General features: G+C 44.7%; 1 protein-coding gene across 2 annotated transcripts in view; it reads left to right on the top strand.

The window, feature by feature from the left end:
• The window catches only part of LOC123768496 (R-spondin-1), a 356,706-nt gene that overhangs the window by 144,703 nt on the left and 185,931 nt on the right, over positions 1 to 26,072 (top strand). The window lies entirely within an intron of this gene.

Raw genomic sequence — 26,072 nt, 5'->3', positions numbered from 1 at the left:
TAAGACGTTCCTTGGCTGCTTGTTCCGCTCGTTTGTGATTGCCGAACAAACTTACCTTATATCTGTTCTAAATGTGAATGACTTTAATCCATTTGTATATTACTGGTATATCTTCTTGGGCTCTATGACTTTTCAGAGTCCATCGTCGTCATTGTTCTTAATCCATCTTCAAATGTTCTTAATCTATCTTCCAGTGTTCTTAATCTAACTTTCAATGTTCTTAATCTAACTTTCAATGTTCTTAATGTAACTTTAAAACTAAGATTCATAATTCCAGGAAATGGTTTTGTCATTCTCCATTGAATGTTATCAAGGGAGGTGATGTCCTTACGTAGCACGGTGACCTCGACTGGATTTTAATTCTTGTTTTTAATAGATCACATAATTTGTTTTCTTTAGAAAGCACTTGCTTTCATACAGCACTTGCTTTCATACAGCACTTGCTTTCATACAGCACGCTTTCAGAAAGCACTTGCATTTGTTTTCTCCCCTTTGTATAAACTGCATCTGGGTGTATTAATTAGGATTTTCCTGGTGAACACTGGCATAAAATCGTCATCTTGAAGATTTGTTGTCAATTTGTATATTCTTATTAATCAAACGATCTAAAATTGATTTCTGTATCGCAGTATTTTCCGAAATTTTGTTTTCTGGAGTATTTGGAATGATTCGTTCCCTGTTTGAAAGGAATCTTCCAAACCTCCCATTATTATACAGTCTATAAAATAAACTCTCCCTCCACCAACATATTGTAATTTGTCTCTGTCTCTCTCTTTACGTCTCTAGAACACTTTCTACACACGTTTCCGAGACTGGCTTTACCCGTGCTGAGCCTCACGAGTGTGTCTCTCTTCCCACCAGTGAAGAGCGCCAGTCGATCAGTCATCCATTTAGTGTTTGTGCTTCCTGAGATCCCTGAAGAATGTGTTGTGTTGTGAGTCTTCTTCAGTGTGAGTGTTGTAGCGTGCTTGTATATCTTGCTGTGTCCACCCTCCTGCACCCTTCCCACGCCCTCCCACACTCCCCCTTCACCCTCCTCCACTCGCCACCACCCCTCTCACGCCCTCTTCCGCCCACCCCCACCCTCCCACGCCCTTCTCCACCCTCCCACGCCCTTCTACACCCTCATACACCGTCCTACATCTTCCTCCACCCGGCACTAGGGTCCGATAAATCACTACAAGCTTCGCCGCGCGAGTCGGGAGGACATAATTACCTGATTAATTATGCTAATTTTCCTGGGTGATGCGAGCGTGGGTGGCAGGTCTTGGGAATTTGGAGGGAGGGAGAGAGCGAGAGAAAGGGAGAGGGAGAGACGCGGTGAGGGAGAGAAGGGGTGAGGGAGAGAAGCGGTGAGGGAGAGAAGGGGTGACGGAAAGAAGGGATGAAAGAGAGCAGGAGAGAGGGATGAAGGGAAAGGTGAGTGAGAGAGAGAGAGAGATACGGGAGGTGGGGGTGAAGGAAGTAGGTAGGGAGGAAGGGAGAGAGGGAGTGGTGGAGGGAAGGAAATCCTCCATAGGGCCCGGCGCCCTCAGTAATCACCAACCACAGCCTAATTACCATTTTAACACGACTCGCGTAATCACCTGTGAATCACAGGAACATCCGCGATAGTCCGGTTTGTAAATCAGGTTGTTCCACGGGGCTGAAGGATTATAATGAGATATAATGAGATGGGTTTATCGCGTCGGAGGGGGGAGAGTGGGTCCAGACCTACCCCAGAGCTCCCCATGCAGACCTTTTCTCCTGGTCAGAAAAAGGTTAACTCAGACCCCTTTCCAACGGTCTAAAGCAATTGTGACGCGTCCTATAAACGTGTCGTTGCTCGTTCTGACATGTTCAGATGTGTGTTGACCTGTCCAGACCAACTAGATCCCATCTAGATCAACTGAGACCTATCCAGACCAATTTAGACCTATCCAGATCCCTTGAGAAACTGGTCAATTCCTGCCACACACTTCCATACATCACAAAATCTTACAGGACATTTCTGGTCTAGGTCTGTCGAGACTTCAGATAAGCGTCGATCAGACCTCAGTAGACCAGTATGGACGACCTCAGTTCACGCAGCCAGATCAGTACAGACTTTACCAGACAAGTAATTACCTAATCCGACCCAGCCAGATCAATATAGACCTCGTCAGACCAGTAATTACCTAAGCAGACCTAGCCAGACCAGTTTAGACCTTACCAGACCAGTGTAGACCTTAGGAGACCCGTCCATTCGTGCCATGACCTCACCTGTATAATTTGCATACACCTCCACCTGACCGCTCCGGTTCAACTGACAATTTCGAGCGAGCTGGTCTATTATCTGTGGGGGGATGGGGAGGGCTGCCTCCTTGACACTTCCCCAGCACCGTCCCACACTCTCTGTTCCACCCACACTCGCCCCTGTTCCACCCACACTCGCCCCTGTTCCACCCACACTCGCCCCTGTTCCACCCACACTTGCCCCTGTTCCACCCACACTTGCCCCTGTTCCACCCACACTTGCCCCTTCTTTCGCCCCCACACACCCCTGTTCATTCCACACCTGCTTCTGGTTCACTCACTTCGGCTTTTGTTCCACCCACACCCGCTTCGCACCACTCATGTATTAAGCTGGCTACACAGCATTTACCTCTGACGTCCAACCGGTTAAGAGAGAGAGAGAGAGAGAGAGAGAGAGAGAGAGAGAGAGAGAGAGAGAGAGAGAGAGAGAGAGAGAGATTGGTAGGTGTCCTCCAAAGTTGCCGGATATTAACAAACAATACACCATTTTCATAAGCATCCCTAATCCCCCACTGCCGTCACCAACCTGACTTCCTTCTCACGTTGGCTTTCAGTAAACATAAAATGATGTTGAAAATGTAAATAATGCAACAAAATACATTTTGATATGTCACTGCTATCTTCCTAATGCCCATGACAGCAAGAATAACATGTAGATAATCGCTTCTTGTCTGGCCACACGAAAGGGCGTCTGCTCTCAGTATTTTTGGTTCGTAAAATAGCTGAACGTTTCACTGATAATGACTCACTGTAATTCTCAGAGCTTATACTGTAGTTCTCTCACTGCTTTCACTGTAGTTCTCGCAGTTTACACCTAGAATTACCCTCATGGCTTCATTTTAATTAATTAAATGATATATTATTAAATGCAAGGCATGATAATCAACTAGAGATGTAAGACTCATCGTGTAGAATAGTCTAGCATAATTAATATTGTTACCAATATTCTTACCAGTAAGTGATTGTAGTGGTTTGAGTCTTTTGACCTATGATGTAGGTCGTTTACAACGTCACAGTTGATACCTACTCCAAGGTATTTGTGCTGCCCACATGTTTCACAGTTCTGGTTGTTGATCTTGAAAGTTAGAGGGACATGAGTTCTTTCTTGGGGATGGAGAGCTCTGGATTTAGGTATAGAGATTACAAGGCAACATTCAATGCGTTTTGCAGCGAGTGAACCAAGTGGAGCTTGCAGTCTGTATTTGGGTATTTGCCACAATGCATGTCATCGGCATAACAGATGAAAGCTACGTTAGGTAATGTGGGAGTATTAATTGTTAATTTGTACATCAGAACAGTGTTAAGCCCAGCACTCCACCCTGGGGTGTACAGAAGTCAAAGGGTGCAGAATGCTTACTTCTGACCCCTTAAAAAGGACAGGCGGTTCTGTTGACATGGCTCAGGCACCCCCCTGAGCCATGTCAACAATCTTCCCTTAACTCCAAAAGAGGCGAGTTGTTCTAAGATTATTTATCTGTTAAAAGCAGTTTGGAGGTCAATAAATGCCGCCTAAGAACTTGGTCTCTGTCTAATAAAATATTCAGCAAAGCATGGTTGAGTGCTTCATCCAGGAAGGAAACCATACAGGTTAGGGGCAAGGTGGGGCCTAATTTGAAACATTAGTTTGTCGAGTATAATCCTCTCAAAAACTTTACACATGATGTCAGAGAGATGGGTCTGAATTTTTTTGAATTGGGCTTGGGTATTGGTAATATGAGCCCCTGTGCCCAGCCGGCAGGTAAGACGCCCTGCCTTAGACTTTGATTAAACAGTTGAAACAGAGGGTTTTTGGGAGCTCAGCAAGTACTCTCATGGTATTGTATGTTAATGCCATCCTCATCAGGAGAGGCAGCCTTACCTTTTTTGAGTGCATTTTTATTTAAAAGGAAGTTATGTCAGTTATCATCTGGACCTATTTCACTATAGGCCATTTCAATGCTGAAGTTTCGATTTATTTTGCTACTTGCAAGGTGGTGTTGTACATCCATGAGTGCATATTCTACGGACATACAAACCATAGTTTCACTTATTTCCGTTCTGTTTAAAACCTGTTTCTCGGGAATCAGAGTATATCCTGCGTGTGGAGCAGGGGGCCAGATTGGCCCTACAACCGTAGGCTCAGATGGACCTAATCGCAGCCCTTGTGTGCCTGGAGCCGCTCACACGGCCACAGCAATGTAATCAACCTTCAACAGTGTTAAAATTATTATCATTTTTCTAAATGGTGTAAGTTACGTGCGTTGAATCCAAATTAGCCAGAAGGAAACCTCGGTGCGGATTGGTCTGTCCTTGTGGACATATCTGATGAGGTTCGCTTACGTTAGCGTTGAAAATAACATCATTACATCAGGCGACGGTGCGCTGTGAGTGGCTGGCCACTCTGGCGCGCAGACCAATAGCAAGGCTTCTCTTCTGGCCGCAGATCCATTAGAGCTGAGTGGCCGTATATGATTGGCATACGAACATGATCAATAAAGAAGCTCCGCCCACTCTTACGTGCCAGGCCAATGTGAGAGAGGGGAGTAGGATGGGTGTTTGGGTGGGTGAAGGTGTTTGGGTGGATGAAGATGACGTGAGTGGGTGGGTGAGAAACAAAGGGATAGAAATACACGTAGGTAGGGAGCCAAAGAGTGGAGAAATGGGAAGGAAGAATACAATAGAAGGAGGGAGGGGAGGGGATAGAGAGAGGGGGAATGGTGACCGGTCTGGGGTGGGGAAGAGGGAGGTCAGAGACGAAGGAGTGCGAGATGGGAAAGTGAAGGAAGAAGAGGATGAAGGATTAGGAGAAGAGGGCCTCCTGGCCTCCCTGGATTGAGGGACGTTGTGAGGGAGGGAGGGAGGCAAGGAGAGAGGGAGGGAGGCCAGGAGAGAGGGAGGGAGGCAAGGAGAGAGGGAGGGAGGCCAGGAGAGAGGGAGGTGGTGGAGGAGGGAGACCTACACACAACCACTCCATCAATTATATGACTCACTCGTCACTGAGTCTCGACCACGGCGCAGGCACCATATAAGACACACCAGAATATGTAATACTCATGTATAATTCTCACAAATAACTGAATACAATATTGAATGCGAGCACATATAACCCACTCACTTCGTGGATAGGTTACAGCAGCTATAAATCATTTTCAGCCAAGAACGTGGTCAAATAAGGAGGCAGAAGGAAATCAATGAGCTAATAATCGAGCAGCTTTAAAAGCATGAACTTTGGCTCATGTTGACAGAGTAATGAAAGCGAGTTTCTCATTGGGTGGCCAGCCTAACAGGATTCTTAAGCCCCTCCTACTGCACCATAATTAACCAATAAATCTTGTCGTTGTTTGGTCATAACACAAGCTTCTTAAGCAACACCTTCATTAGTTCAATTAACCTCTATCGAAATCTGACTCAGTGTTCAAAGGAAAAAAGTTAGTGTCTTTGACTAGGTAGGCAGCAAATATGTCTCTGATGCCCCGCCCATTATAGAATAATAGACCAATAGGAATTTAGGCTCTGTCGAGAGGGTTTACAGAGACCGTAGTCGATTGGATGTAGTGCGCACAGGTCTTCAAAACTCCGCCCACCTGTTTTGCTAATAATAAAAATGTGTGTGTGTGTGTGTGTGTGTGTGTGTGTGTGTGTGTGTGTACACAGAAGATGTTCTTACAGGAGGCCCAGGAGCTAAAGTTAATATACTTATTCTGATGATCAGGCAATATTTAACTGAGTCAATGGAAAAGGAGACGTAGCTCCTGAGCCTCGCCTCCCGACTTTCCATAACTCTTATCATATTCCACCTGGCGACGGTGTTGTCTCCCACTACCTCTGGGTCAAGATCATTCTCTCTGTGTACGAGTATATCCTCACATTTGTCTGTCTCCTGTGTGGTTTCAAGTACCAACTGAGCCCCCCCGTTCTGTTGTACCTCACTTGGAAGTCTGTCAGTCCACTTTCTCTAGTCCATCAGTATCTTGTATACTGTGATCATATCTCCTTCTCTCTGGAGATGGAGGCCAAATCCACCAGTAGTTCCAAAGCGTTATATGACAAAGATTATTGAGAATACCTGACACCACGGGCGCAGCTGTAGAATACCTGTGACTACACTTTGATAATTACTCTCAACATCAGCATATAGGTAGCAACAGCTGTCTCACTCCCAGGTGCGTCTTTCCTGCTAGCTCAACACAGGCATTAGGGAGGGAGGTTACGGCACGTTACGTTGATCAAACGCTTCTGTTCAGTAGCGGGAAATTAGCCTGATCATTGGTTGTGAGCCGACGACTTAGACCACTGAACCACAGGAGTGTGGCCGCCCCAGCATCAGTAGTGTGTAGAGCCAAGTGCCATTATCTTCCCCATTATCCATTATCCTGCGAACGGATAATGCCAAGCTTTGGATGCTGAAAGCTGAGCCCAGCTTAGTGCGGGAGGGAGGACCTGGCAGGCCTGGGAAGGAGGGGAGTGGATGGTGGGAAAAGGGGAGTTAAGGAGAGAGATCTAACTACCCTCAAGGTGGTTCCCGGCTATTGCTCAAATTGCCTTCGCACCACCGTCCTTACCAACACCTATTAATATTATACAACGTTTGTAAGGGCCAAGCCTCTAGCAGCACTCCCACCTCCACCAGATAACATTAAGTGCTTACAACTCGTGACGGATTTAATTCCTCACTACCTGCCTGCTTCCCTGCCTGACTCACTGCCAACCTGCCTCTCTGCCTCCTCGCCTGTCTGCATCTCTGCCTCTTTGCCTACCTACTTCTCCCCCTGCCTCTTTGCCTGCCTCCCTGCCTGTCTCTCCCTGCCTCCCCTAGTGCAGGGCGTTAGTTTCCCACCGATAAGGTATTCTTAGACAAGTAAGAGATGGCCGGTGTGGAGAAGTCCCCCAGAAGATGCTGTAACTAGGAATGATTGTGACTGATCTTGTAGCACCTTCTTATCTGCATGTGGGAGATTACGTCACCTGCAGCACCTGTTCTCCTTCGTCTCATAGAGCTTACATTACACTATGTGACGTAGTAACGCTCTCACACGGGTGTTACAGACCGTGTTCACCTTCCTTGAGACTCACAAGCCCTGGTGTCCTTCCCTGGGTGGTCCATCACGACATATTGGGACTTTATACTAAAGATACTTTCCTTATAGGACGAGGTGCTTCCGTGAGCCTCTACAAGGCGGCAGTGAGTCCTGCTGGGTCTCTAATCTGAAGCCCAACACGAACGGTGTGGAAGTAAGGGATGAAGGAGAAGGGATAGAGAAGAGGGATGGAGGACATCCCTCCATCCCATTTGTTCTTATCCTCAACTACTTAACTTGGGGCCAAGTGTAAGGGGAGAGGGAGACAGAGATAGTGGGAGAGAGTGAGGGGAGTAGGGAGCCTTAAAGGAAGGAAAGGGAAGGACGAGGGGATAAAAGAGGAGATATAAAGAGAGGGGTGATGGAGAGGCGAGATATAGAAGGCGAGAGTAAGGAGAAGGTGAGTGAAAGCTCTACTCACCTTCTGCTGGTCCGCCTCACTCTCGTGTCATATTCAGTGATTTCTCTGATAGAAGCCATTAGTGGCGGGGCCCAGTGACTTGGCCTCTGTGTTATCACTGTGTATTTATATATGTATTCACCTAATTGTGCTTGTGGGGGTTGAGCTCTGGCTCTTTGGTCCCGCCTCTCAACCGTCAATCAACAGGTGTACAGGTTCCTGAGCCTACTGGGCTCTATCATATCTACACTTGAAACTGTGTATGGAGTCAGCCTCCACCACATCACTTCCTAATGCATTCCATTTGTCAACCACTCTGACACTAAAAAAGTTTGTGTGTGTGTGTGTGCATTCACCTAGTTGTTCTTGCGGGGTTGAGTTGTGCCTCTTTCGTGTGTGTGTGTTTCGTAGTGTGCTTGAGTGCACAGCGGACAGAATTTCCGATTTATTTGTATAAGGAAATATGTTTTTAAATGTCTAGAAATTGTAGCAAGAGCAGCCTGCTCATGAAGCCTCCTCAACCTTTCCCCGTCTCTGTAAAGAACGCTTGTGTTTGTTTGTGTGCTTGTTGTATCACAAGCACACAAAATCATTTTCAACCAATCCGACAAGTGTCTCCAGCAAGAGGCATGAGCGTGTACAATTATACCAAATGTTACTTTGTTATACAGTCGAAATATATTGTAAATTGCTCGTGTCAGAGACTTAAACGTATAGGTCTACACAATGGGCTACGTCTACTGACGACCAGACGTCAAGGTTCGATCCCAGGTCCTCGAGTTTCGGATCGAGTTTTGTAACAATTTGTCCATCTGGGAATCGTCTTCGTGTGCTGCCAAGACGGAGGTGCTCGTTCGCTGGTCAGAACGACACCAAGTATCCGTTTAAATTTACATACAGACAGGTAAACCACTAACTGGGCAATCTTTTGTTTTATCACAGTGTACAGAGCCATTAGAACACCGCCTCTGCTCCTCCCACATGTCATCTCTCGCTTCTCTGGCTGGAGGGAGAGGGCGAGGAAGAGAGAGGAGAGAGAGAGAGAGGAGAGAGAGAGAGAGGAGAGAGAGAGAGAGAGAGGAGAGAGAGAGAGAGGAGAGAGAGAGGAGAGAGAGAGAGGAGAGAGAGAGAGAGGAGAGAGAGAGAGAGAGGAGAGAGAGAGAGAGAAGAGAGAGAGAGAGGAGAGAGAGAGAGAGAGGAGAGAGAGAGAGAGAAGAGAGAGAGAGAGGAGAGAGAGAGAGAGAGGAGAGAGAGAGAGAGGAGAGAGAGAGAGAGAGGAGAGAGAGAGAGAGAGGAGAGAGAGAGAGAGGAGAGAGAGAGAGAGGAGCGGGAGACTTAGAGATTGAGGGAGTAGTCTGTCCAGTAGAAATCTGTCCAGAATAGTTTTCAGTTTATGACGCGGCTATTTGCATGAAAACAACTTTTAGCTAAAAAGGCTTTTATGGATATATGAGATTAGCTTCCATTGCCGGCAGGAAAACAACCCCCCCCACAAAAAAAAAAAAAAAAAAAAAACGCATCATGCCTCATTAAGTGCGATATTTTGCGAGGAAAACCATTAGAAATTTGAAACAGCCATCTTTACTATTACAATCTTAGCCAACTATTTCTGGAAATCCTAATAAATTATATTTCAAGGTATCTATTATTCCTAAATTTTAACTTGCGCAGTAGTACCGGGCAAGTAAGGCATCGACGTTTGGGCACGTTAATTTGAATGTTAAATATCGTTTAACATTCAAATCTCACACACCACCGTTGTGGTAAGTGAAGCAAATGTTATAAATAGACGAGAGTCTATTGTGGAAGGTGTGAACCAAATGTTATAAATAGATGAGAGTCTATTGTGGAAGGTGTGAACCAAATGTTATAAATAGATGAGAGTCTATTGTGGAAGGTGTGTACCAAATGTTATAAATAGATGAGAGTCTATTGTGGAAGGTGTGAACCAAATGTTATAAATAGACGAGAGTCTATTGTGGAAGGTGTGAACCAAATGTTATAAATAGACGAGAGTCTATTGTGGAAGGTGTGAACCAAATGTTATAAATAGATGAGAGTCTATTGTGGAAGGTGTGAACCAAATGTTATAAATAGATGAGAGTCTATTGTGGAAGGTGTGAACCAAATGTTATAAATAGATGAGAGTCTATTGTGGAAGGTGTGAACCAAATGTTATAAATAGACGAGAGTCTATTGTGGAAGGTGTGAACCAAATGTTATAAATAGACGAGAGTCTATTGTGGAAGGTGTGAACCAAATGTTATAAATAGACGAGAGTCTATTGTGGAAGGTGTGAACCAAATGTTATAAATAGATGAGAGTCTATTGTGGAAGGTGTGAACCAAATGTTATAAATAGATGAGAGTCTATTGTGGAAGGTGTGAACCAAATGTTATAAATAGATGAGAGTCTATTGTGGAAGGTGTGAACCAAATGTTATAAATAGATGAGAGTCTATTGTGAAAGAAGCTGAGGTTGTTGTTTATACATAATTTTTTGTTTAGCATCACGAAACACGACATAAAATATTGTTGTATTTTAGTCATTAAATGTGTGAGTGTGTTAGTGTTTAAGCGTGAGTCGGTGAGTGTGTTTCAAGTGTATGCGTATATTAACTATTTGTGCCGATAGAATCGAGCTATTAGCTCTTGGACTCCGCCCTTAATAAATGTTTCCTCTATTATGTCTGATATATATATATATATATATATATATATATATATATATATATATATATATATATATATATATATATATATATATATATATATATATATATATATATATATATTATTAAATATGACCGAAAAAGTAAGATTAATAATTCTAACACGAATTTTCTCAATCTTTCGTACATTTCTTTTCACTGTTGGTGGTAATTCAAAAATCAATTCTCCAAAATTCATTTTTATTTCTAGTCTGACGCGACACTTGAACGCGTTTCGTAAAACTTATTACATTTTCAAAGACTTTAGTTTACACATACACAACTGAATAGAACTTACACATCTCCGATTTGTTTATATCTACATTTGAGTGAGGTGGATGGGGTGAGGTGGTATTTAATAGGGTATTAAATTCATCAACACAAGACAGAACACGAAACAATGGGTATTGAATGGAAGTGATTGTAGAAAGCCTATTGGTCCATATTTCTTGATGCTTCTATATTGGTGCGGAGTCTTGAAGTGGGTAGAATATAGTTGTGCATTAATTATATATATATATATATATATTTTTTTTTTTTTTTTTTTCCTCTCTCTCTCTAACACTCACACACACACACACACACACATAAGGGGGCGCTGGTGGCTGAGTGGACAGCACGCTAGATAACTAGTCATGTGGACCGGGATTCGATTCCCGGCGCCGGCGGAAACAGATGGACAGAGTTTTCTTTCACTCTGATGTCTCTGTTACCTAGCACTAAATAGGTACCTGGGAGTTAGACAGCTGTTACGGGCTGCTTAGCTAGCTAGCTACCATTAGTGTACCTAGCAGTAGCTAGGTACCATTAGTGTGCCTAGCAGTAGTCTAACTATCATTAGTGTACCCAGCAGTAGTGTGAATAAGGATAGCGTGTGACGGTAGCGTGGCCAGCGCCTCTGTGTTACCCAGCGGGGCTGACGGCGGTGGTCATCAGGAAGTCGGAGCTCCATACATGGAGTTTAGTGCATATGTGATTGTTGCCTCGCGCCCTGAGTGTGTTCCTCTGACGGACGGACTTGGCCTTATGTTGTCCTTGTTTGTCATGCCGGGAGCGGCCACCGATTATGTCCTTATGTGTGTGTGTCTGTGTGTTGTTCTATATACCTACATGTGCTTGTAGGGTTGAACAAGGCTCCCAGCCCCGCCTTCTGAACGTTCATAGATTGATGCAATGCTTCAATTCCCACGGTCTCCTCATTTGAACTTTTTAAATTTAGTTTTGTGTCTGAACGACAACTCCACTTATTGCCGTTGACCAAATTTGAAGGGAGGATGGTCTGGGGTACAAGATGGACATGGGCTGGTTCGGGTAGGCCTAAGTTAAATGATTCAAGAAATATAACTTGTAACCCAACACCCCCCGAGTTATTTTCATGAATTCTGAAATTGTAACTGGATGAAATCGTGGTTGTGATGTCCGTAGAGTGTTGACTGAGGCATTCCTGCTCTTTACCAGCACATTTTCGTCATTTACTTTTATATATGTATGTATGTATATATATATATATATATGTATATTTATATATATATATATATATATATATATATATATATATATATATATATATATATGTCGTACCTAGTAGGCAGAACGCACTTCTCAGCCTACTATGCAAGGCCTGATTTGCCTAATAAGCCAAGTTTTCCTAAATTAATATATTTTCTCAAATTCTTTTCTTATGAAATGATAAAGCTACCCTTTTCATTATCTATGAGGTTAATTTTATTTTATTGGAGTTAAAATTAACGTAGATATAGATAACGTAGATAACGTAGCTAACGTAGATAACGTAGACCGAACCTAACCAACCCTACCTAACCTAACCTAACCTATCTTTATAGATTAGGTTAGGTTAGGTAGCTGAAAAAGTTAGGTTAGGTTAGGTTAGGTAGTCGAAAAAACATTAATTCATGAAAACTTGGCTTATTAGGCAAATCAGGCCTTGCATAGTAGGCTGAGAAGTGCGTTCTGGCTATTAGGTACGACATATATATATATATATATATATATATATATATATATATATATATATATATATATATATATATATATATATATATATATATATATATATATATATATGGAAATATCTATGTTTTTGACGTTTGATGTTTTTGTTTTTTTGATGTTTTTTTTATGTTTCTATAGTGTTGACTACATCAATGTACCATGACTGTTCTCTCCCTTTTGATGACGTGCATATCAATGGTTGACAAGAACCTGTCTTACTTAACTAAAAGTAAATTCCTTCGGAGAATTCGGAGACTTCAGGTTGAAAGTGCACATGTCACCCTCGGAGACAATGTGTTGAGGTCAACCTTAGCCAACCTGTTCATGCATGTGGGTCTCTAGCTGGTGAGAGGACGAGGCGGGTTTCCAGATCTGTGAGTGTTGACAGTCATATCCAGATTTGGAGTTTCCTCCAGCTTTGGCAGGTTAAGTCCAAATTTTTTGGCAGTAATAGTCTCGCCCATTTTGTTTACCTTCGTTTTCAGTTCGGAAGTAGCATTCCGAGTGATCACTTAGAATTTTATTTCGTCGGAGAGGATGAAGTTTATTTTCTCGATACTTTCATTCTTTTTGAGAATGAGGTATTTTGGCGACTAATCACTATACCTGACAACAATTTCCTTATTCTTGCGAAGGTTCTTAGTTGCATCTTCGAGCTCAGGCGACAGTATGGTGCTTCCGTAGCTACCTTGAGTCTTTCCTCCCCATGCCAGAAGCTCTGCTTGTGTTGTAGCCTTAGTGGGGCCCTCTTGTGTGTCTCAAGGGTCGAATATATCATTTAGCAGCATCTACAACCCCATCTTCAGGGCCATCTCACCTGGTCTGGACATAACGCCACAATTTATGCCCAGATTTAAGAGAATTATTTGATCCTTAGTGACTCTGATTCTGGCGAGATTAAGGAAGACATCTCTGGGACACACTCACACACACACACACACACACACACACACACACACACACACACACACACACACACACACACACACACACACACACACACACACACACACACACACACACACAGGAGGAAAACAACAGTGAAGGAACAGGTGATGAAACTTAGAACGGGTGAGGACAGATACACAGAGAATGACAAAGAAGTGTGTGAAGAACTCAACAAGAGGTCTTCACAATAGAACAAGGAGAGGTCACTGCGCTAGGAGAGGTGGCAGTAAATCAGGCGGCCTTGGAAGGGTTCGAAATGGCAAGAGATGACGTCAAGAGGCATCTGTTGGATCTGGACGTGAGAAAGGCTGTTGGCCCGGACGGAATCTCACCATGGGTATTGAATGAGTGTACAAGAGGAACATACACGGAACTGCTGTTCCGTTCCGTACATGTATATGAGTGAGATTGGGTGATTATAAATAGGAGCTGCCTCGTATGGGCCAATAGACCTTCTGCAGTTACCTTTGTTCATATGTTCTTATGTTCAACCTCGAGCAGACAAAGTGTATATGAGAAACTACACACACACCATAAGATATGGGTATACCTTGGACGCTCCAGCCTCACGCACAATCCTGATTGTTAATAGATACAATTCAACCCAAAAAACAGAGGTTTACATATTAATTCGATAACATATCTTATAATACAAAGAAATAATAACAATGTTCTCATACCATCACCTCAACACTATTATGTTTTCCCGTGGATAAATTCTTTGAATGTTTATAACGAAACGACCAGAGAATTGAAACTGTATACATGGAGTAATGAGTAAACTCACTCCACAGTGAACAACATATTTACAACCATCAAAAATAAGAATAATTAAAAGTCAATAAGCGCCTCTAAGAATCTACAAGAGCCACCAAGTGCTACGAAGACTCACCAAGAGTCTACAAGACCCACCAAGAGTCTTAAAGAGCCACCAAGAGTATAGAAGAGCCACCAAGAGTTTACAAGAACCACCAAGAGTCTACAAGAGCCACCAAGCGTCTACAAAAGCCACCAAGAGTTTACAAGAGCCACCAAGAGTCTACAAAAGACACCAAGAGTTTTACAAGAGCCACCAAAAGTCTACGAAAGCCACCAAGAGTCTACAAAAGCCACCAAGAGTCTACAAAAGCCACCAAGAGTTTACAAAAGCCACCAAGAGTTTACAAGAGCCACCAAGAGTCTACAAAAGCCACCAAGAGTTTACAAGAGCCACCAAGAGTCTACAAAAGCCACCAAGAGTTTACAAGAGCCACCAAGAGTCTACAAGAGCCACCAAGAGTCTACAAAAGCCACCAAGAGTTTACAAGAGCCACCAAGAGTCTACAAAAGCCACTAAGAGTTTACAAGAGCCACCAAGAGTCTACAAGAGTTTACAAGAGCCACCAAGAGTCTACAAGAGCCACCAAAAGCTACCAAGACGCACCAAACGGCAAATATCCATAGCCTCTACCAGGAGGACAACGGTCCTTCTCTGTTGACAACCAGTGACTGAATTTCGTTTTCTTTGACGTTCTTGCAATGTCATTCACCCTCGATTGTCTGGATCTTCTGCTCTCTGATTGGCCGGTTAATAAGAACTCTTGTGACTTGTCTATTCATAATTAAGTGGGAATCTGATTGGATAGATTTAAAGACTTTAAATATGTGAGTGAATTGTCAATCATGATAGACATACTCGACGTCCTACTTGGATGATAGTGTGGCTGTCGCCAGAAAAAATGACATATATTTACCCCGGGTCAACAGAACTAAATTACCACCACCGGCTGTGTCGTGTGTGTGTGTGTGTGTATTCACCTAGTTGTACTCACCTAATTGTGCTTGCGGGGGTTGAGCTCTGGTTCTTTAGCCCCGGCCTCTGTCCGCGTGTATGTGTGTGTGTGTGTGTGCGCGCGCATGTGTCTGTGCCGTGTGCGCTATGAGGCCCACGAACGCGCGTGCGCTCGCAGCTATCAGATAAGCTTATAGAGAGACATATAAACATCCCCCTCACCAAAACTCTGTGGCATAAATACACGCATTGTGAATCACGTTTAAACTCAAATTATACGCTATCAGGCCTCCGGGAATATATTATGGCAATGTATTATGCAAATCTGGATATTCATATTTAAATCAAAAGGATCCCGTGATGGGTTTATCCTGCCTAGCGACGAAGAGCAGGTTGACGAGGCGGGTGGGAGGCGCCCTCGTGGGGTGTGTATGTGAACTGATTACAGGCTCACCCACCGATGGTATAGATAGGAAGGCAGGGAGGGAGAGAAGATGGGAGGGGAAGAGGGAAAAAGAAAGATAACACGAAATATTATCCTGCAATGAGATAGGGAGGGTGAGTGAGGAATCTTGTCCGCCATGAAGACCTGGAGAGAGGGAGAGAGTCTGAGGTCTGTAAGCGTGATAAAACTATGAACTGTGAACTTTGAAAGTCAATACAAAAAACGAATACATAATATATTTCATTGCGTGGTAAGACGTTCTGTGGAGCGTCCGTGACCTGACCCCGCCAGAGAAGGTTAATCTTCTCATACACAGAGTGGAGTGTGTCCACCTTGGAGCCCCTCGCCCTTCACCGGAGTCTGCAGTTAATTGGAACAGCCGAGAGATCAAACACCGAGACGCAGACAAGACCTGCCGGCGCCGGCTGATCGGTGCAGGTCTCAACCTATTGTGTGTCTTGACAGATCCTTCAACACTAATTTATGCCCTGAAATTGAGAGTTTATGTGAGTTTTAGTAGGATGTGTGTGTGTGTATGTGTACTCACCTAGGGGTGTTCGCAGGGTCGAGCATTTGCTTTTCAGCTCCGCCTTCCGACCATCAGTAGTTTAATGCACTGACTCTTTTTCACTCGTTTTTATTATCATATTTACATGTAAATTTGTGTATCGAATTGGCTGCGACAACTTTCGCATGAACTCCGTTCCCCGTATTTGCGATTCTGAGATTGTAAAAGTTCTTTCTGACATCTCTGTGGTTCTTCTGTGCTTCCAGTTTCCAATTATGTCCTCTCGTTCCACAGTTCCTTAATTTGAACATCGCTTCTATATCTAATTTGAAAATTCCCTTAGTATCTTGCACATCGTTATCATGTCCGTCTCACAAGTGTAGTGAAGTCCCGTGCCCTCAGGCTTTCTTCATAGTTCAGACCTCTTAGTTTAGGAACGAGCCTTGTTGCATATATCTTTATCTTTTCTACATTTTCTTTGTGCTTCTTTAGCTAGAGGTTCCATGCCGGGTCAGCATACTGAAGAATGGGTCTCACAAGGGACGTGTGCAGCGCTCAGAAGGGACATTTGTCCAAGATGGTGAAGGATAACGGGACGTTGACCAGTATGACATATGCTGCCCTCGTTATCCTGCTGATGTCTGCCTCTGGTGTTATCCTGCTGATGTGTGCCTCTAGTGTTACAGAACTTTTGTAAGAAATGTAATGTCAGAAAAGAACTTTTGCCTCTAGGTCTACAGTTATGTCCACTCCTAAGTCTTTCTCTTTTCAAGAAGTTTGAAGTTGCCCTCCCCTCATCCTTTTCTGTATTTTAGTCCTCAGTTCTGATTCGTCTCATTAGCTTAGCATTGCCAGGAAACATACATATGAATGTGCTTACTTCCTCTGTTAGATTGGTGACATATATTAGGAATAGGATGGGCCACAGTACCGACCCTTGAGGCACTCCACTCGTTATCTCCATTCTGATAGACCCCCTCTTATTATGACGCGTTGTCTTCTTTCTGAAAGGTACTCCTTCGCCCACTTAAGTGCTTTCCCCAATACATCAGCCCGTTTTACGAGTTACATAGGAGTCGCTTTTGAGAGAAACTGTCAAAAGCTTTTGACAATTCAAGAAATTTCAGCCCTCTCTATCCTGTTTAATTGTTGGCATCTTGTCATAGATGTCTAATAAGTTGGTCAAGCAAGATTTTCATTGCTGAATCCATGTTGATGCTTGGATATAAAATTTGCATGTTCTAAGTTTAGTCACACGAACTTGTGTGTGTGTGTGTGTGTGTGTGTGTGTGTGTGTGTGTGTGTGTGTGTGTGTGTGTGTGTGTGTGTGTGTGTGTGTGTGTGTGGATGCGGGTACTTGACGAGGGGCGTGGCCACAAACTATCATACACGCCGCCTAATTCCTATTCACGAAAATATCATTAGCAAACACATTTATCTTACATTAAATTCGTATTTTTCTCCTGATCAGCGACGCGACGGACAAAACGCCTGTACTCGCGTCTTCAACAACTGACAGCAAGACGTTACTGTGATTAACAACACAAAAACCACAGGCGTCGTTCGGCCAATATCCAGCTACAGAAAACCAAAAGAATATTATTGAAGGTCCTGGAGACGTGGAGAGAGACGTCATAGACGCACGCAAGTTGGTGATAAGGAGAGAGAGAGAGAGAGAGAGGAAACACAAATCCAGACACTGGCCCCAAGGCGCAACAAAAAGACCGGGACACACAAGCCGCAACAAGCATAGAAACTGCCGTTTACCGGACAGTGTTGGGAGTAAGAAGTTTAAAAATGCAGAAAATAACTTGAAAAATAAACATTTCTTGCATAATATTTAAGTTAGAAAGGAATTTATTGTTGTACTTGACGGCCAGCGAGGGACCGGCAGGCGGGCAGACAGGGAGGTAGGTAGGCAGGCGGGCAGACAGGGAGGTAGGTAGGCAGGCGGGCAGGCAGGCGGGCAGGCAGGTAAGCAAGCAAGCAGGTAGGCAGACAAGCAAGTAGGCAGATAGTGGGATGAGTAGACGGTAGTGGTATGGTGGGATAGTCTAAAATCCCAGCCGAACCAGTGTGATGTAAGGGGACATTAAACTGTTGGAGTTGGGACTGGCTCCAGACAGAGACAGCAGAGTGGCGAGTTGTCACCAGCGGAGTCCCACAGGATTCTGTTCTGGGACCCATCTTGTTTCTAATATATGTAAACGATATTCCAGAGGTATAGACTCATTCTTCTCAATGTTTGCTGATGATGCAAAAATTATGAGAAGAATCAAGACAGATGAGGATAGAGACTACAAAACGACCTGGACAAACTTGAGGAATAGTCTAGAAAATGGATACTAAAGTTCAACTCAGGAAAGTGTAAAGTAATGAAATTAGGCGAAGGGAGCAGAAGGCTGAACATAAGGTACCATCTGGGAGGTTAAATTCTGCAAGAGTTAAATAGAAAGATCTGGGAGTTGATATCACACCGAACCTGTCCCCAGAGGCCTACATCAAAACGATATCATCAGCGGCATATGCTAGCTTGGCCAACATAAGAACTGACTTTAGAAACTTGTGTAAGGAATCGTTCAGGATCTTGTATACCCCTTATGTCAGACCAAACTTGTAGTATGCAGCTCCAGCCTGGAGTCCATACCTAGTTAAACACAAGACAAAGTTAGAGAACATTCAGAGGTATGCCACCAGACTAGTCCCGGAACTGAGAGGTATGAGCTTCAAGGAAAGGCTAAGGGAGCTGAATCTCACATCCCTGGAAAACAGAAGAGTAAGGGGAGACATGATATCCACCTACAAAATTCTCAGGGGAATTGACAGGGTGGACAAAGACAAACTCTTTAGCATGGGTGGAACACGAACAAGAGGACACAGGTGGAAACTTAGTACCCAAATGAGCCACAGAGACATTAGAAAGAATTTGTTCAGTGTCAGCGTAGTTAACAAAGGGAATGCATTAGGCAGTGATGTGGTGGAGGCTGACTCCATGCACAGTTTCAAGTGTAGATTTGATAGAGCCTAGTAAACTCAGGAACCTGTACACCAGTTGATTGATAGTTGAGAGGCGGGATCGAAGAGCCAAAGTTCAACCCCCGCAAGCACAACTAGGTGAGTACACCTCGAATTACTTTTCACGCAAATTTCTCCAGTCTAGGAATCGTAAACGAGCGGAACGGACTGGATAAGGAAGTTGTCGAGGCCAATTCGATACGCAGTTTTAAATGTAAATATGATACAAATAAAGAGAGTGAAAAAAGAATCGGTGCACTGAACTATTAATGGCGCGGACGCTGTACCAAGTTAGCAGAGTACACACACTCATAAGGTGTGTGTACTCGACATGAGATATTAAAGTAGAGGGAAGTCTCAAGAAAGGTCCCATAAGGCTCATTGCTTAGGCCTGTTTTATTCCTGATAAATGTAAATAGTTCGGCAGAGACAACAGGATCATTCACATATCTGTTTAACGATGATCAAAATTAATTATCACAAGAATGCAACTGGATGAGAGAGAACCGGATGCGCTGCAAAACTGGTCAGAAAGAAGGTTGCTAGACTTCAACCCGGTCAAAAGCAAAGTAACGAGAATAGGGAGTGAGAGACTGGGTCAGTGCAGACTGTAAGAGCGACAACTCCGGGAAACGAAAGAGGGGAAAGACCTAAGGATCCTGTATAACATGGAACGCGTCGGCAAAATAACATGTGTAGCATATGTGTATTTGTCGAGTTCCGGAGAAGCTTCCAGGTTCCTAGATCAGGAGGCCTTCCGAGAGTCATGTGGTCATCACAGGTAAAACACAGCTCCGGTCTGGTGTCCCCAAGTAAGACTAGGGAGAGAACTCTACCCCTCACCGTATTGGAGGATAGAAGAAATAGTGGAGACATGATAACAACGTATAAGATATTGGGGAGAGTTAATGGAGTTCACAAAGATTTCAGTGTTCCAAATGAAAATCTGTAGCGCCAAGGGAACACCGGTTGACGCTGGAAACACAAATGAGTGGATTTCTTGCTACATTCGGGTGCAGGCAAGCACAAGTAGGCTGACAAGAGGCTAATGCGTTCCGAGCTTGTACTGACAAGTTGGTGTAAGCTGACAACACAAGCGGGTGCAGGCTGGACGTAGACTCATGATAACCAACAACGTAGAATCAGGCGTAATTCTACGCAGAATGTTTGAAGGCTGACGTATACAAAAGTAGAAACGATGAAAGCCCAGCCGGTACAGGATGAAGAAGGTCCGGTACATTCACGGTGCGTGTCTTGTATGTGGGGTGGAGAGGGAGGCAGAAGACGCCGCCGCCAGGATGTTCCTGTGTAAAATCATAATAGGATTACTGGCAAAGTGCGAACTCCTATTATTGCCGGCATTAATCATCCCGACAGTGCACTTTGTTCCCTAAATTTATTCCAGCGAGGTTTTTGTCCTGGTGCAAGCACGACCCGACCAGCCTCGGCCGCCGCCGCTAATGGCTGGGAGCTATCGTACTGGGTGTTAATGGCTGGGGGCTATCGTAATGGTTGTTAATGGCTGGGGGCTATCGTAATGGTTGTTAATGGCTGGGGGCTATCGTACTGGGTGTTAATGGCTGGGAGCTATCGTACTGGGTGTTAATGGCTGGGGGCTATCGTAATGGTTGTTAATGGCTGGGGGCTATCGTACTGGGTGTTAATGGCTGGGAGCTATCGTACTGGGTGTTAATGGCTGGGGGCTATCGTAATGGTTGTTAATGGCTGGGGGCTATCGTAATGGTTGTTAATGGCTGGGGGCTATCGTACTGGGTGTTAATGGCTGGGAGCTATCGTACTGGGTGTTAATGGCTGGGGGCTATCGTAATGGTTGTTAATGGCTGGGAGCTATCGTACTGGGTGTTAATGGCTGGGGGCTATCGTAATGGTTGTTAATGGCTGGGAGCTATCGTACTGGGTGTTAATGGCTGGGGGCTATCGTAATGGTTGTTAATGGCGGAGGGCTATCGTAATGGTTGTTAATGGCTGGGGGCTATCGTAATGGTTGTTAATGGCTGGGAGCTATCGTACTGGGTGTTAATGGCTGGGGGCTATCGTAATGGTTGTTAATGGCTGGGAGCTATCGTACTGGGTGTTAATGGCTGGGAGCTATCGTACTGGGTGTTAATGGCTGGGAGCTATCGTACTGGGTGTTAATGGCTGGGAGCTATCGTACTGGTTGTTAATGGCTGGGAGCTATCGTACTGGTTGTTAATGGCTGGGAGTTATCGTACTGGTTGTTAATGGCTGGGTGAATCATATTGATTGTTAAAGGCTTTATGACTCGTAATGGTTGTTAATGGCTGGGGGAATTGTAGAGGTTGGAATTGTTCATTCCATTTTCCCACAACTCTTACGCAAAAGAAATAAAACATTCTAACATCTATATGACTCATCTGATATTCTTGTAATATCCATAATGAAACGTTGTCTGGTCTAATAACTTTAGTTTGGTCTTCTGTTTCTTGTGGTTTCCCCTACTTCCTTTGCTGTTACTTCAGCATTTATCGCTCATCCAGGGTTGTCTCCTCTTCTAGAATTGGAAGCTGTTCAAGCTCATTTTTGAGCATTTCACGGAAGCTGGCATTGAGTTCCTCACAAATGTCGTTATTTCCAGCATAATCACCTCCTCCTTTTCGTAATCTAGTCACATGGTATCAACATGTAAAAGATTTGGTTGCTTCTTTGCTTTAGAAACAATATTATTTTCATAGTTTCTTTCCGGCACTCTCCTTATATTTATGAATGTGTTCCTAGCTATGCTTCATCAATTCCGATTTTCCTGTCCTTTGACCTCTGTATTTCCTCCACTCCCTCCTGCTTTCGTTTTCGTGGTGTGTGTGTGTGTGTGTGTGTGTGTGTGTGTGTGTGTGTGTGTGTGTGTGTGTGTGTGTGTGTGTGTGTGTGTGTGTGTGTGTATACACATGTATATTGCACCTAATAGCCAGAACGCACTACCTGGCCCAGCATGTCTGTGTGTATTCACTATTTGCATTTATTATTTCTGACTGCAGAATCGAGCTATTAGCTCTTGGACCCCACCTTTCTAACCAATCTATTTTCTTCTATTATATCTACTACTACTAAATATAGTAACATAATAAAGCTTCATTATACAGCTTCGTCTTAGTCACAAGCGAAACACAGCTTCAGTATACAGCTTCACCCATAGTCACACGCAAAACACAGCTTCACCCATAGTCACACGCGAAACACCGCCTCAATATACAGCTTCACCATAGTCACAAGCGAAACACAGCTTCAGTATACAGCTTCACTTGGCCCTGTGCCAGCAGCTCTCAAAATATCGATGCTTGAAATTGCAAGAAGAAACACCCCACTTTGGACCAAATGTCACGCTTGACCAGTTTTAATGTTCTTCGTCATTTCTCTGCCAATTCTCCTCCCAATTTCCATTCCTATTTTCCAGCTTGTGACCAGTTTCTTGTGTGACTCGTGTGGCCAATTTCCTTTACATTTCACTGTAGATTGCCCTCTCAATTTCCATGTCTGGTCATTTAGTTGTCATTTTTCCCAATATATTCTTTATACCAATTTCTCCTTACCATTCCTCTCATAATTTGTCAATTCCTTTTTTCAATTGTGTGCCCATTCCCCTTCTATTTATCTTTATCCGATTTTTTTCACATTTACTTGATAATTCCTTTCATTGCTCTGCTCATTCTTCTCCCAATTTCTTTGTATAATTTTCATCCTATTTCCATTCCAATTGGATCACATGATCCTGCCAATTCCCCTCTTCCATGCCCATCCCTCACGAAATTTCACTGTTCATTTTGTACGTGAATATCAACACGCACAGCAATTTCAAAACCAATTTTTTCCCGTCTCTGGAGTTCTATTTCGCAGAAAAGTATTTTCCAGTTGAAGGTTGAAGTCTCTGGTAATAAGGGTTCAGGAGACGGATTTGTTCAGTTAAATTTTCAAGTTGAAAATATCCTTTTTTTCATCTTGTCTTTATCGCTGAGAACAAAGATTTTTAAGTTATTGGTCAGGATTATGACTTTTATGTGGATTACTTGTTTGGATTATTATGGATAAGGTTTTAGTTTTTTTATGGATCAGTTTGTTTTTCGTGTGTTAGGTTTGTGTTTTTTTTATGGGTCAGGTTTCTGGGTTTCTATGGGTCAGGTTTATGGCTTATATCAAGAGTCAAAGGTTTATAATGTTTCAAAGTTCTTGCTAAGTTTCTGTTTTTAATTTTAAAGTTCGTCACTTTGTCATTCTATACACAACAGTCACCTTATCATCAACACACAACAATTACACCATCATCATCCCACTATATATATATATAAATATATTTGAGAGAAACACCGACAAATATCACATAGCATGAAAGACCCGTCCTGCCAGTTGGCTCTCTGCGTGTCATATATTGACTTACTGAAGTCTACCTGTCTGTATTTACCTTACAGCTTGGGCTGGAGGCAGGGCAGGAGGCTGGGCAGGAGGCAGAGCAGGAGGCAGGGCAGGAGGCTTGCAGGAGGTAGGGCAAGAGGCAGGGCAGGAGGATGAGCAGGAGGCTGAGCAGAAAGCTGGGCAGGACGCTGGGCTGGAGGCAGAACAGGATGCTTCGCAAGAGGCAGGGCAGGAGGCTTGCAGGAGGTAGGGCAAGAGGCAGGACAGGAGGCAGGGCAGGAGGCAGGGCCCGAGACAGGGCAGGTGGCAGGGCAAGAGGCAGGACAGGAGGCAGGGCAGGAGGCAGGGCCCGAGAAAGGGCAGGAGGCAGGGCAAGAGGCAAGGCCCGAGACAGGGCAGGAGCCTGGGCTACACTAACCCAATAGCGTGATCACCGGGACCAGCCAGGTACAATACTGAAGCAGGATGCTTAATTTCAACATTGATGGAGCGACCCACCGCCCTGTGCTACAATTATGGCTGGAATTAATGTGAAAAGTGCATGAGAGAGAAGGGGATGTGGTGGTCCCAACAGTGACTGTGGTGGTCCCAACAGTGGGTGTGGTGGTCCCAACAGTGACTGTGGTGGTCCCAACAGTGGGTGTGGTGGTCCCAACAGTGACTGTGGTGGTCCCAACAGTGGGTGTGGTGGTCCCAACAGTGGGTGTAGTGGTCCAACAGTGGGTGTAGTGGTCCAACAGTGGGTGTAGTGGTCCCAACAGTGGGTGTGGTGGACCCAACAGTGGGTGTGGTGGTCCCAACAGTGGGTGTGGTGGTCCCAACAGTGGGTGTGGTGGTCCCAATAGTGAGTGTGGTGGTCCCAACAGTGGGTGTGGTGGTCCCAACAGTGACTGTGGTGGTCCCAACAGTGGGTGTGGTGGTCCCAACAGTGGCTGTGGTGGTCCCAACAGTGGGTGTAGTGGTCCAACAGTGGGTGTAGTGGTCCAACAGTGGGTGTAGTGGTCCCAACAGTGGGTGTGGTGGACCCAACAGTGGGTGTGGTGGTCCCAACAGTGGGTGTGGTGGTCCCAACAGTGGGTGTGGTGGTCCCAATAGTGAGTGTGGTGGTCCCAACAGTGGGTGTGGTGGTCCCAACAGTGGGTGTGGTGGTCCCAACAGTGACTGTGGTGGTTCCAACAGTGGGTGTGGTGGTCCCAACAGTGGGTGTGGTGGTCCCAATAGTGAGTGTGGTGGTCCCAACAGTGGGTGTGGTGGTCCCAACAGTGGGTGTGGTGGTCCCAACAGTGACTGTGGTGGTTCCAACAGTGGGTGTGGTGGTCCCAACAGTGGCTGTGGTGGTCCCAACAGTGGGTGTGGTGGTCCCCACTGTGGGTATGGATGTAGTGGCCCCCCACGGTGGGCGGATCCTATTGGTCAGGCGGTTGTGGGCGGTGTATGCCCAGAGAGGGCGTTGCAGGACTGAGATGGGTGTGTCTGGTAATGGGTTTGGGCTGATATGGGTGGGGCTGGAGTGGGCGTGATATAGGATTTATTTGGGCGAGGGTGGGCGTGGGCTGGGATGGTGTAGAAGGGGAGCCAATGTATTCAGCATGAGATAGATAATGGCAATTTTCCTTTGATTATTACCAGATAGATAACTGATAAAGGCCGGACCATTAATATTAGCGGTGAAAGAAGGTTGAAGGAGCAATTATGAACCAAGAACCCATAAACGATACCAGTCTTCATTTAATTACATTCGTATCCTTAAGGTAATCTGATTTTGGCGGGCTTCTTCCAAGTCACTTCATGACTCGTTCCCAGTTATTATAAGACTCGTTACCAGTTACTACAAGACTCGTTACTACAAGACTCGTTCTCAGCCAAAGATACCACGCTCCCCCGAGAGACTGCAGGCAGAACGAGTGCGTCCTCACTACCACTACCTTCTACAGTGTGGTAGGAGGTGGGGAAGCGCTCGTAAAGTGTTCGGGCGAAGATTAGTGAGCTACGAGCCGTTGTGCCCAACCGTCGTGTCAACTGAGACACCTTAATGTTTTGTCCGTCTGTGGAGGAAGACCAATGGTACATTGTGATGCAAATTATGATGAGTGATCTTGTTGGGTGGGATGTTGGTGTGGTGGTGGTGTGGTGGGTGATGGTGTGGTGGGTGATGGTGTGGTGGTGTGGTGGGTGGTGGTGGTGTGGTGTGGTGGTAGTGGGTGATGGTGTGGTGGGTGATGGTGTGGTGTTGTGGTGTGGTGGGTGGTGGTCGTTTGGTGGGTGGTGGTGTGGTGGTGGTAATGGGTGATGGTGTGGTGGTGGGTGGTGGTGTGGTGGGTGGTGGTGGTGTGGTGGTGGTGTGGTGGTGGTGTTGTGTGGTGGTGTGGTGGTGGAGTTATTCACCGGTGAAGGAATTTCAAACTTATTCCCGCAAATTAGAGACCTTCCATGTGAAGAGAGAATGAAAAAGGATAATTTAGATTCTCTAGAACGACGAAGAGCTTTGTGCGACGTGATAGGAGTGTACAGGTGGATGAATGGGCATAACAAGAAGGATATTAAAAAA

This window comes from Procambarus clarkii, chromosome 35 (genome assembly GCF_040958095.1).
Source record: "Procambarus clarkii isolate CNS0578487 chromosome 35, FALCON_Pclarkii_2.0, whole genome shotgun sequence".
Classification (NCBI taxonomy): Eukaryota; Metazoa; Arthropoda; class Malacostraca; order Decapoda; family Cambaridae; genus Procambarus; species Procambarus clarkii.
The sequence above is the reverse complement of the archived record's forward strand: the minus strand, read 5'-3'. Positions and strand labels throughout refer to the sequence as shown.